The sequence below is a fragment of the Capra hircus genome, chromosome 9, assembly GCF_001704415.2.
Source record: "Capra hircus breed San Clemente chromosome 9, ASM170441v1, whole genome shotgun sequence".
In the NCBI taxonomy this organism is placed as follows: Eukaryota; Metazoa; Chordata; class Mammalia; order Artiodactyla; family Bovidae; genus Capra; species Capra hircus.
This window is the reverse complement of record NC_030816.1, coordinates 6,805,588-6,819,127: the sequence shown is the minus strand read 5'-3', so window position 1 is coordinate 6,819,127 and position 13,540 is coordinate 6,805,588.

Here is a 13,540-nt window from a genome sequence, read left to right as displayed (position 1 = left end):
TTCATTATAAGGGTAAGGAATATGGAGATTTAGTAGCAAATATTGGCTCAACAAATGAAAACCCTTCACCAGTATTCCCCTTAGGATCTATTTAGTCTTAAGATAGTGATAAAGTTACATTTTTGCATAGCAAGGACACAGTGATTTATAACAAAAGAGAAAATTCATTAACTCAAAAAGTCTAGTATTGCTAACATCAAAACCTACTATATTTCCTTTTCTATATTCCAAATACATTAATATATTCCCAGGTGCCTAAGGATATGGAGCCGTGGCGGCAATCATTGTCTAAACAATGAGAAAAGCCCTATGCTAATTAAGACTTTCAAAATACTCCAAACTCTCTGTGCTGTTTATGGTTGAGAGGCTGTCATACAAGCTAGTCTGTCAGCAGAGAGGTTTGACCTGAGACACCCTTGTCACACCCAGGGCAGGGAATGAGCAGTAATTATTGGCACAATAAATGAAAAACCCTTCACCAATATAATTTCTAATCAACCCACTATACTATACTAATAATTTTCTAACTTCTCAAAAGAGTCTGTATATAGAAAGTTTAAAGCATCTCGTGCCTCTCACGGTTGGGAGGCTGTAAACAATCACATGTGACCAGACAAACCCGCTCAGGCAGGCTAGAGAATCTTCAGAGGAGTTTGTAAGTTGAAACACTCTTGTCACGCCCAGGAATTTTTATTAACTGGAGCTGCAAGTTAACTCCTTCTCTGAGAGAAATGGTGATGGGGGGTCAGCCCCCCGTAAAGTCAGAGGTATAGGTGAGAGCATAAAACAGTTAAGTAGGCACTCTAGTTTTGGGGGTAGATGCTCGGGAACAGGGGGTTCCCTGAGGCTCGATCCTGCCTTTGCCTTTGCCGAGGCTCCTTCCTCATGACCTTTGCCAAGGGCAGAGTTCCTCACGCTGGCTCCCGGCAGGGCTGCTCCCTAGTTGCAGTGGGAGGGCTTCTCATTGCAGTGGCTTCTCACACTGCCGAGCACAGGCTCTGGGCTGTGGGGCTTCAGTCGCTGCCGCACGTGAGCTCAATAGTTGCGGCCCACAGGCTTAGTTTTTCCGAGGCATGTGGGATCTTCTCGGACCAGGGATTGACCCCATGTCTCCTGCACTGGTAGGCGGATTCTTTGCCCCTGAGCCACCAAGGAGAGCCCCTAGATCAGTCGTGATTGGAGATCATTTCTCAGCCTTAATTTTGACTTTGCAGTAATGTTTTCCACAGGCTTAGCTTTGGACAAAAACCCAACCTGTTCTGTTTCTACAGTTCATACACTGGACCCATCTCATGTACCCATTTTTTTTTTAAGGGTGAAAAAAATGATTGCTTGGATTACAATGTTTTTAAATTGAAGTATGGATGATTTACAAATATTGTGTTAGTTTCAGGTATACAGTGAAGTGATTCAGTTATATATGGATAACTGAATATATACATTCTTTTTCAGATTCTTTTCCCTTACAGGTTATTACAAGATATTGAGTAGAGTTCCTTGTGCTACACAGTAGGTCCTTGTTGGTTATGTTTTATATATAGCAGAGTGTATCTGTTAATCCCAAACTCCCAATTTGACCCTCTGCCCTCCCTTTCCCCCTTTGGTAACCATAAGTTTGTTTTCTATGTCTGTGGGTTTCTCCCTCTTTTGTAAATAAGTTCACGTGTATCTCTTTTGAAGATTCCACATATAAGTGATATCACATGATGCTTGTCTTTCCCTGTCTGACTTGTTTCCCTTAGTATGGTAATCTCTAGGCCCACCCATGTTGCTGCCAATGGCATGATTTCATTCTTTTTTTCTGTGGGTCGATCTCTATGAAGGCGACACAGTCTTCATCTTCAATTCACAGCTCCTTTGCTTCTGCTGAAACCTTGTTTGCTACTCAAGTAACTTGAGCAGATCTCCAAAGACTTATTTCTAGGGGGCACTTGTGCCTACATTCACCGGTGTTTCACCATGTTTCACCATGGACATCCAAGTTTATCTTTCCAATCGGATTTTCTAACCACAGCAGTGTTTTCGGTGGCTGCAGTCGGACACGAACAGCAAGACGAGGGAAGCGCACTTTGTAAAGTGGAAATAAGATAGGATCCAGGGTGCGGGATTCTCTGGGTTGGCTTCCTTTCCAGTCTCCCAAACCACATGGTTGGCCTCGTATTCTTGGGCTGCTAGAGGGCCTGCCAGTCGCCTTGTCTGCCTCCAGTGCCCGCTCCTGGGTGTTCTACTATTGCAGAAGGCTGAGCACGTGTGTACCCCCCAGTCACCGGCACTTCAACGAAGCAGCAGCTCTAACAGTTGTCTGCGCCCATGAAAGCAGCCGGGGCTCCCAGCGCCCCACACTGTGAGATAATCTTACTGGGCTTTTTCCTTCTTGATGTCTTTTGCACAGGAGCAGTGTCCAAAGTGCCTGACTGCCATCGTAATCACCTTCATTAAGAGGGCTTCTCCAAAGATTTCACACTTCGTCAGTCTACAGTTGGCCTTTGGATTACTTGCTCACATTCACCCAAACCGGCTTCTCTCAGTCTTGCCCGTCTTAATGAAGACAGTTAGCTCTCTAAATTTGGAGTTTGCCTCTGTGGATGTGACCAGCCACAGATTGAAAATATTCAGGAAACAAAAAAATCCAGAAAGTTCCCAAAAGCAAAACTTGAATTTGTCACACTCTGGTAACTACTTGCATAGCATTTACATTATATTAGGTATTTCAAGTAACCTAGAGATGTTTCAAAGGCTACAGAAGGATGTGTGTAGCTTATATGCAAATAGTATGCTGTTTTACATGAGGAATTTGAGCATCCTTGGATTTTAGTATTCACAGGGTGGGGCTGGGGCACTGGAACTGATCCCTTCAAATGAGAATAACTGTAGTCCTACTCGGGTGATGAGGCTCTTTACCAGAGTTATCCTTCATTTTTCTCTTTTTCCCATCCTGTATCCAACACAGCCAGAAATGCTTTCTGGTCCAAACCAGTCATCTCTGGGGAGGATTTCTGTAATCTTATGTGGTTTTCCCATTTGTATTTCTAGTGTCCCTCCCAGATTCAACTCACACAGAGTTCAGTGTGTGTGTTAAACTAGAGCCAGAGGATCCTTTTAAAAGGCAATGTGGATTCTGAATCTCTTTTGTGACAACTCTCTAAATGCACTGACCAATCCAAAGTCCTCCCTAGGGTCTCCATGCCCCACATGCTTGTTCCCCTGGGTGTCTCTCTGACACAATTCACACACTCAACTCCTCGCTCACTCTGCTTGACACACTGGCTGGTCCTCGCACATCCCCTGCCTGCATCTGCCCTTGGACAAGCCTGCCCTGGATCCCTTGCACCTGCTCTTCCCACTGCCTGGAGCTTCTGCCTCTAGACAGCCCAAGGCTGGCCCCTCAGTTCACTCCCTTCTCTCCTAGAGAGAGCTCTACCTGGAAGGTCACTCCCATCACCTCGTCCTTCTTTGCCTTTTATCATAGCATTTGTGGTGATCCGGTTTCATATTATGTATTTTTATTCATTTATTTGTTGCGTCTGCCTAATAAGCCAGGACCCGTGAGAGCAGGAGCTCTGTTTTGTTGTCTGCAGGGTCGCCACACCGAGACATTGCTTGGCATCTCACATGTGCTTCGTATGTATCTGTTGAAGAAACGGCAAAGTGGAGCTTAAGACAAACCGTCCTGATTTCTCTGCTTTGTTTACCCAAGGACAATTCTGCCAAAGGCAAGGATAATCCAGTGTGCAATTACGTGGCGGTCCATTATCAGAAATTGACTGTAATTTGAACTCAAGCCCTGTTGCGTCCCTTTGTGGCTCCCTGTTCAGTTCAGTTCAGTCGCTCAGTTGTGTCAGACTCTTTGTGACCCCATGAATCACAGCACACCAGGCCTCCCTGTCCATCACCATCTCCCAGAATTCACTCAGACTCCCATCCATCGAGTCCGTGATGCCATGCAGCCATCCATCCTCTGTCGTCCCCTTCTCCTCCTGCCCCCAATCCCTCCCAGCATCAGGGTTTTTTCCAATGAGTCAACTCTTCACATGAGGTGGCCAAAGTATTGGAGTAGACAGTTGTAATAATATTTTATAATAGTCTGCCAGGTGAAACTTTAAATTCTTTCCCTCTAGAGTCTCTGAGTAACAGTCCCAGGCCTGGTCATGCAGAGGATGTGCAGGAGGTGATTTACTGGAACCGCATATATGCCAACCTGGGACTGGCACAGTGATGTCAGTGCCGTATTTGCTAAATTATGTTGCTAATGAAGGCTTTCCAGGGAGTCTCAATGACGGACTCCTCATTTACTTCCAGAGCTGCAAACTCAACTCCAGCAGCCCTTGAAACAAGCTTGGCAACATAAAGGCATAAATCCCTCTTCCATTGAGCAAACAAATTATGTCACGACTCATGTTTACCCCGTGTAATAGCAAGTGAAGGTGAGCATTTATTATTTACTTACTTGGGTTCTTTCAGTTTTTTAAATCATTCTAGTTGGACTATAAAGCTTTATCAACTGTCTTAGACTGACCTACATAGCAGAGTGGAGGAGTTTTTTAGTGGCAGTTAGAAAGCTTAGATTTGTTTCCAGCGATGTGTAAACTTGTGGAAGCAGCTTGTCTCCCTTCTGTCCCTTTTTATAATGGAGGATAATATCGTTGAAAACGTCCCCAAATCCCATTTTCAGGAAATAACAAGTCTCATCGGCTTCCCCTTCTCTAGCAAAAGAAACAGACAACTCAAAATATAAATAGAAAATATGGAATAAGATTTGTCTGTGTACAAATGTACAAATGCATGTGTAAAGAGTGTGTGTCTCTAAATTCTGTTTGTCAGTATTTGTAAGTTTCCTGCATTTCTTCATGCATCGAGCACATAAATATTTATTGAGCATCTATTATGTTCCACTTCCTTTGCTAAATAGAGCCAGGGCTAGGCCACGCAGAGGACAGGTAGGGATGTATACATGTATTGCTTTTATCAATTAAGTTACAAGAATATGTTTTCTCTGACAAAAATCTGCTTGAGTTTGATAAAAGTTTGAGGGGAAGATAGAAGCGGTTATCAATATTTCAAGAAAAGTCTTATAAACCAACAACTGTAACAAATTGGATAGTTGGGTTGTATCTACATGACTACTGCAGAATCAGATGGCAGAAGTTCAGAAAACATTTGCAGCTTTTGAAACTGGCCTCTGATATTCCTCTTAATAGCATTTATTTCATATCTGTGGTTTGTTTTGTAAATCTCTTCCTGAGGTTCTAGGGACCTAATGACGCCCCCCCATTGCCAGAGTTTTCATTACCCAGACAGAGCAAGGCCTAGCAGCTCAGGAATGATGAGGTCAAAGGTCCCATGCCTTCTGGAGGAAATGTTTACCATGCTTGTTTGGAAAGTAATTTGTAAGTATGCATTCTCCATCTCACATGACATTTGTGGAAAAACTTAATTCAGACTTCCTTTAAAAAATGGAAAATAATTTGAAAAACAACAGACATGTGTATCTGAAAAGACACCAAATCACTTTGCTGTACATGTGAAATGAACACATTGTTAATCAACTGTGTGTGTGTGTGTGTGTGTGTGTGTGTGTGTGTTAGTCGCTCAGTCGTGTCTGACTCTTTCCGATCCCACGAACTGCAGCATGCCAGGCTTCCCTGCCCTTCACTATCTCCTGGAGTTGCTCAAACTCATGTCCATTGAGTCGATGATGCCTTCCAGCCATCTCATCCTCTGTCACTCCTTCCCCTCCTGCCCTCAGTCTTTCTCAGCATCAGGGTCTTTTCCAGTGAGTCAGTTCTTCGCATCAGGTGGCCAAAGTATTGCAGCCTCAGCTTCAGCATCAGTCCTTCCGATGAATATTCAGGGTTTATTTCCTTTAGGATTGACTGGTTTGGTCTCCTTGCTGTCCAAAGGACTCTCAAGAGTCTTCTCCAGCACCATAGTTTGAAAGCATCAAACTTTTAGGCGATGTTCTGAATTAAAAGAGAAACGAGATGTTGTAGCACTGTGCTCAACTTGCACATATAAGAACTTGCCTGTTCTTATATTTTCTCATATTTTTAGTTCTTTAACTTGAATTTATTCTGCTAAACATCTTCTTTAATCAAATCTGCAAACTTGCTAGAAAAAGCAATAGAGCTTTTTTTTTTTTGGTGGAGCTATCCTCTCTCACTGAAATGGTCCAAAGAAGATTATATTCAGTTTTATTCTCAAAATCTCCACTTACCAAAGGCTAGCATGCTAAGAAAACAGATGGTTTGATCTAAAGCTTCTTTTGTTGGAGGCAGGCTAATGTTTTAAACATCATGCCAAGATTTGATTTGAAATTTTAAAATTGTTGTTTTCCCAGATTAAGCTTGGGACACTATCAGAATTCTTAGACAGTCTTCATGAGGGGAAAGCAAAATTTGTGCATGAGGGCCAATTTAAGAAAAATAAGAATGTTTAAAAAACACATATTTCCCAATCAAAATGAAAATAGTTTTATTGATCCCCAAGGAGAAAAAGTCTCTATTTCAGGACATATGGTACCTATTGCATTCAATAGAAGAATATCAGTTTACAAGTTCTCCCTTTTTTATGAAACAATTTAAGAAAATATTTTTATTATTTACAGTTGTGATTTCCTTTCTTTTTTAGCTGCTAAAATATTGATATATTCAGTTCAGTCGCTCACTCGTGTCCGACTCTTTGCAACCCCATGAATCGCAGCACGCCAGGCCTCCCTGTCCATCACCAACTCCTGGAATTCACTCAGACTCAAGTCCATCGCGTCCGTGATGCCATCCAGCCATCTCATCCTCTGTCGTCCCCTTCTCCTCCTGCCCCTAATCCCTCCCAGTATCAGAGTCTTTTCCAATGAGTCAACTCTTCGCATGAGGTGGCCAAAGTACTGGAGTTTCAGCTTTAGCATCATTCCTTCCAAAGAAATCCCAGAGTTGATCACCTTCAGAATGGACTGGTCGGATCTCCTTGCAGTCCAAGGGACTCTCAAGAATCTTCTCCAACACCACACTTCAAAAGCATCAATTCTTTGGCTCTCAGCCTTCTTCACAGTCCAACTCTCACATCCATACATAACCAGAGGAAAAACCATAGCCTTGACTAGATGGAACTTAGTCGGCAAAGTAATGTCTCTGCTTTTTAATATGCCATCTAGGTTGGTCATAACTTTTCTTCCAAGGAGTAAGCATCTTTTAATTTCATGGCTGCAGTCACCATCTGCAGTGATTTTGGAGCCTAAAAAAATAAAGTCTGACACTGTTTCCACTGTTTCCCCATCTATTTCCCATGAAGTGATGGGAACAGATGCCATGATCTTCGTTTTCTGAATGTTGAGCTTTAAGCCAACTTTTTCATTCTCCTCTTTCACTTTCATCAAGAGGCTTTTGAGTTCCTCTTCACTTTCTGCCATAAGGGTGGTGTCATCTGCATATCTGAGGTGATTGATATTTCTCCTGGCAATCTTGATTCCAGCTTGTGTTTCTTCCAGTCCAGCGTTTCTCATGATGTACTCTGCATAGAAGTTAAATAAGCAGGGGAACAATATACAGCCTTGACGTACTCCTTTTCCTATTTGGAACCAGTCTGTTGTTTCATGTCCAGTTCTAACTGTTGCTAAGGATGACTTGCATACAGATTTCTCAAGAGGCAGGTCAGGTGGTCTGGTTTTCCCATCTCTGTATGAATTTTCCACAGTTTATTGTGATCCACACAGTCAAAGGCTTTGGCATAGTCAATAAAGCAAAAATAGATGTTTTTCTGGAACTCTCACTTTTTCCATGATCCACCGGATGTTGGCAATTTGATCTCTGGTTCCTCTACCTTTTCTAAAACCAGCTTGAACATCAGGAAGTTCACGGTTCATGTATTGCTGAAGCCTGGCTTGGAGAATTTTGAGCTACTTTACTAGCATGTGAGATGAGTGCAACTGTGTGGTAGTTTGAGCATTCTTTGGCATTGCCTTTCTTTGGAATTGAAATGAAAACTGACCTTTTCCAGTCCTGTGGCCACTGCTGAGTTTTCCAAATTTGCAGGCATATTGAGTGCAGCACTTTCACAGCATCATCTTTCAGGATTTGAAATAGCTCCACTGGAATTCCATCACCTCCACTAGCTTTGTTCGTAGTGATGCTTCCTAAGGCCCACTTGACTTCACATTCCAGGATGTCTGGCTCTAGATTAGTGATCACACCATCGTGATTATCCGGGTCTTGAAGATCTTTTTTGTACAGTTCTTCTGTGTATTCTTGCCACCTCTTCTTAATATCTTCTGCTTCTCTTAGGACCATACCATTTCTGTCCTTTATCTAGCCCATCTTTGCATGAAATGTTCCCTTGGTATCTCTGATTTTCTTGAAGAGATCTCTAGTGTTTCCCATTCTGTTGTTTTCCTGTATTTCTAATATTTCTAATTATATAATAATATATTTCTAATATATTGATATATTAGCATCATCATAAAGGAGCAAACTTAAACTCATCTCTCTAATCTTTCATCTTTTATAATTGGATAGAGTTTGAGTTCATGAATTTTGCTTATACACAATATTTTGTGTTATCTTTTAATTCACCTGCCAAAAATATTTTTTCCCATTTATCATAAGAAAACTGAGATTCAAAAATACAAATAATTTTCCTAAGGTCACAGAATGTTAGTGATGGAGTTAAGGCTAAAATGAGCTTATCATACCCACTGCAGCTCTTACTAGTGTCTATCCTATGTCAAGCCCCATTTGACACTGGAAGTAAGAACACAGTAGTAATCAGATCTAACATTTACTGGATGCCAGGCACTCTCCTAAATATTTCCATGCATTCCTTCATTTAATCTTCTCAAAAACTCTATGAAGTAGGAATTCTTGAATTTCCCACTTTGCAGATGTGCACATGAGGTCTAGAGTCTGGGATAAGGTCATATTGCTAGGAATGGGGGCTTTTGGGTCCTGACCATGTAACAGACACAGACCTGTCAGTGCATATGGGTTCCGGGATCTGGCCACAGGCGGGGCTGGAGCTGCGTTGGCTGCCATGATATTCGGCTGCCCTTTGCACCATCGCTGCATTTTTTCCATGACTCTCAAGCTGCCATGGTGTAAACCCGACTCAGAGAGGCTGACGCAGAAAGGATGTCTCTGACTCACAGAATCCAGGTGAGGGCTGAACAGCCAGACCACCCACCATGAGAAGGACAAGGATGCCGCTGGTCTCAGGCGCTGCTGGAACCAGGAACTTCAGTGCTCATTGAGTGTTTGCCATCTCTTGCTTTTGTTTCCTTGTGACCTGGCTCCATTCCTTTTTGCACTACCAACAGTTTCTATCAAATGGTAAGAACCCTAGTCACCAATAGTTTACAAAACTCATCATTTGACTTTCGCCAACAGAGAAGTTCTGACTATCTTGGGTGCAGTTGGAACAAAATTCCACCGAAGAGCTCTGATTGGCCTGGCTTATATAAGATGCCACCCCTGGACCAAGCAAATGTAGCTAAGGAGACACATCCTGTAAGAACTGACATGTATTGTTGTTTTTGTTATTCAGCTGCTCAGTGGTGTCTGATTCTTTGCGACTGCATGGACTGTAGTACGCCAGGCTTCTCTGTCCGTCACTATCTCCCAGACTTTGTTCAAACTCATGTCCTTTGAGTCGATGATACCATCCAGCCACCTCATCTTCTGTCTCTCTCTTCTCCTGCCTTCAGTCTTTCCAAGTATCAGGGTCCTTTCCAATGGGCTGGCTCTTCGAATCAGGTGGCCAAAGTATTTTAGCTTCAGCATCAGTCCTTCCAATGAGTATTCAGGGTGGTGCAGTTTGTGCATTTCACAAAGTGCCTGCCTGAAGGATGCGTGGGATTGAAATCAAGCCAAGACTCTGCTCACCACACCATGCAGCCTGGAGCAGAGATCTTCCCAGAGGAAGGGTTGCCCTCTATTTCTCTTAGACACTGGGACTTACCCAACTGGGCACCCATTGTGTTGAGTCTTTATTATTATTATTATTGAGCTATAATTGACACATATCATTATATTAGCTTCAGGTGTACAACGTAAGGATTTGATACTTACATATCTTGTGAAATGAGCACCACAATAAGTTTGGTTAATATCTGCCATAGCTATAAATGTTTTATCTTGTGATGAGAACTTTTAAGATCTACTCTCTTAGCAACTTTCATATATGCACCATATCAACTATAGTCACCATATTGTACATTATATCCTCTGGACTGACTTACTTTACAACTGGAAGTTGGTACCTTAAAAATCCTTTCACCCATTTCAATCTCCCCCGCATCTGCCACCCCGGCAACCATCGATTTGTTCTCTGTGGATAAGCCCTTCCGCCTTTTTCCCACACAAAGGCACTGATTAGGTTTGTGGCTGCCCTTTGTAAAATATGACCGCTTCCAAGGAAATACTATATTGGTAGCTGGACAAAGAAAAGGCAAGTATCAATTTCAGGACAGAGGAGATACTCAATAGAACACTGAGGAAAATTATTTCTATTTCATGCAAATTAAAAAAAAAACAATTCCACAATTAAGTCATGAAAAAAGATGATAAATAGAGTCTATGATGTGAGCAAAACCCAACTCCCCCTTCAAGGCCTAACAGATCTTGGAGAGTGTCTCGTTACTTTCCTAGGCAAATACATGTCCTCTCTTTGAGAATTCAGAACCTCTCTTGCAACGGATTTCAATTAAACAATTTCATGGTTTTTATATGAAAAGACAGTCTGACATTTCAGAGATGCCTATTAATATGATAGTCTCTGCTAGCAAAGTGCTACAGAAAGCAGCTCTGGTTACATTAAAATGATATTTTTAACACCAGGTTTGTGAAGCTGTAAAAGCTTTATTTTCAATTTTTTCATACTTTTTAAACAAACTAGTGATTTCTCATGGATCACAGCAAGGTTTTCTCTGGAATACAGTCATCCCACCTCTACCCAACAGCTCCAGGCAGTTCTCCAAAGCCTTGGTCCTCATGGAGGTAGTACGACTGGGTGTGTGTCTAATGATGGACGGAGCAGGCTGCCCTTGGAGCATGACCAGACTGCCTTTTTCAGGGCAGGTCAATCCCCAAACCAAGGGCTCCGTGGATTTCTTCTGGGATGACCAGTTCCCAACCTATTGGTAATCTTCTTCCCAGAGACAGTCTCAGGAGGGTTAGCTTCACCATCATCGTCAGGCAGAGGGCAGCAGAGGAAGAACCTGATATTTCAAGAAGACAAGCAGTTTCATCAGCTGCAGTGTCTCCCCGGCTTAAGCAGATTCTGAATTTTAGACTCTCTGTGGCCACTTCCATTTTCCTTGGCCCCTTTCTGTCCCTTGTTCTTCCTCCAATTACCCATCTTGGAGAGTCCACACTCAGGCATCTTTGTGTCCACATCTCCCCGCCCCCCACCCACAAGTTCCATTCTGAGTGCACGTCTGTTAAACCCAGTTTGTTCATAAGTCCAACAAAAGTTACCCTAGGTACCCAACTAGCACAATCACAATATACACATATATACACATTATATATACACCATAGTGCTGCGCTGTAATTGGTTTATAATACTTTTCACACAATACATAAAAAGCAAAAGTAAAGAAAACATTTTTAATCTTATAGTGCAGTACCTTGAAAATTACAGTAGTGCAGTACCACAGCTGGCACGCAGGGGCTGGCATCCAGTGAACAGACGAGCTATGGACTAGAGGAGGAAGAGGAGGTGGGAGATGGTAGAGCTGAAGGATGGTCAGCAACAGGAGATGGAGGGCAAACTGCAGTCTCACTACGCCTGATGTTGATGGCACGTTGATGGTTCTGGCTCCTTGCTAGAGCCAGATACACACTTGCATCTTTGAGAGTTAGCAACTTAAAGGTTCATATGTAGGAGACTTACTGTGCCCACATCATCCTGCACTTCCCTTCTGCCTCCTCTTGCCTACAGGTCTTTCTTGGTTCAATCAATTAGTCAGAACCTAGAGAAATGAACAACCGTGGAGCATCAGAGGAGGAGGGGAAAGCTGTAGGAAAGCCACCCTGGGGGAAGATGGGCAATACTCACTCTCATGAACCTCCTTCTTGCCTTCACTTCTCTTTTGTCTCTATTTGCTTCTCAAGCGCCACTCATCCTCTCCTCTCTGCTTATTCCGTCATCTCTCTTCTTTCGCCTTCCTACGACCAGGCCATCATTACAGAGCTATTTTGTCAGGAAAGCTAACTGTCTTCTCAGTACATTTCAAATTTGATCATCATTTTCCTAATGAAAATCGTATACCCTTCATCCAGGGACTCAGGAGATTTCCTTTGGAATATGGGGTTGGGGTCCGTGGCCTCCATCATTCTGCCGCCTTTGCCCATGTGTGGCATCACTTGGGACCAGCAGAAGTCACACCCACCACTGCTGGGGGGAAGCTTTAAGGGCCTGAAAAGAGAACAGCTTTAAGCAGAGGCCACACAATGCACATGCCTGCATTAAACATGTAGATGAACAAGAAATAGACATTCTGTTTTATGCCATGGAGGGTCTTGGGCTGTGTGTTACTGCAGCTAACGTTGCAGCCTAGCTGTTACAGAACAGGACCTGATGACGACCATGCAGACAGAATGATGTTTCCTACTGAGTCACCCTCATGGAGAATTTCCGTCTGCAGCATGAAACTGCAGCTTGTGACTCACTGAGCTCAGGAAGGCAGGCCAGCAACAGAGGCTACTTCTGGCGCTGAGTGTTTTAGTTTCACTCGTGTGTGTTGGTTGCTCACTCGTGTCCAACTTCTTGTGAGCCCACAGACTGCAGCCTGGAGGGCTCCTTCCTCTGTCCACGGAATTCTCCAGCAAGAATGCTGGAGTGGGTAGCCATTCCCTTTTCCAGGGGATCCTCCAGACCCAGGGATCGAACCTGGGTCTCCTGAACTGCAGGCAGATTCTTTACCCTCTGAACCATCAGCCAGGCCCTACCCTCACCCCAATATCAGAAAACTTCCAGGAATATCCCTGCCTTAGACCCTTAGCCCCAGAGAGAAGGAAAACGTTCTCTTCTAAGTGGCTTATAAAATCATTCTTTCTTATCCCAGGCCTGACTGTTTCCCAAGATGACTGATTCCAGAAGTTTCTTCTCTTTTCAGGAAACTCCATCCTCACCTTCACATACTGTGATCTGATCTGTGACTCCAACAAGACCATCACACAAGTGTACTGGAAAGAAGAATCTAGGCTCTGCTGCAACAACCCAAGACTTCAGACGGATAGTTCAGGGTTCTGAAAAGGTCTTTTGTGTGCTCTGCATACTGGTATCAGGAAAAGTTTTTTTTTTGTTTTTGCTCTCTTGTGCTTTGGTGTTTTATTATTTCCAAATCTGGCTTATATACAGGATAACCAGGGCACTGTTAAGACAGAAAAAAAAGGAGCTAGAACAGCTTGGCTGATGTGGCCAGTGGGCCCAGCCCCCACGGCTTGGCCCTGGGAGGGAGTCTCAGGGCTGGGGGCCTCTGGGCCCTGCCTGGTTTGTGCATCTGTGGCCCAGCGGCCACCAGCGTGCCAGGGGCAGAGCAGCAGTGCAGACC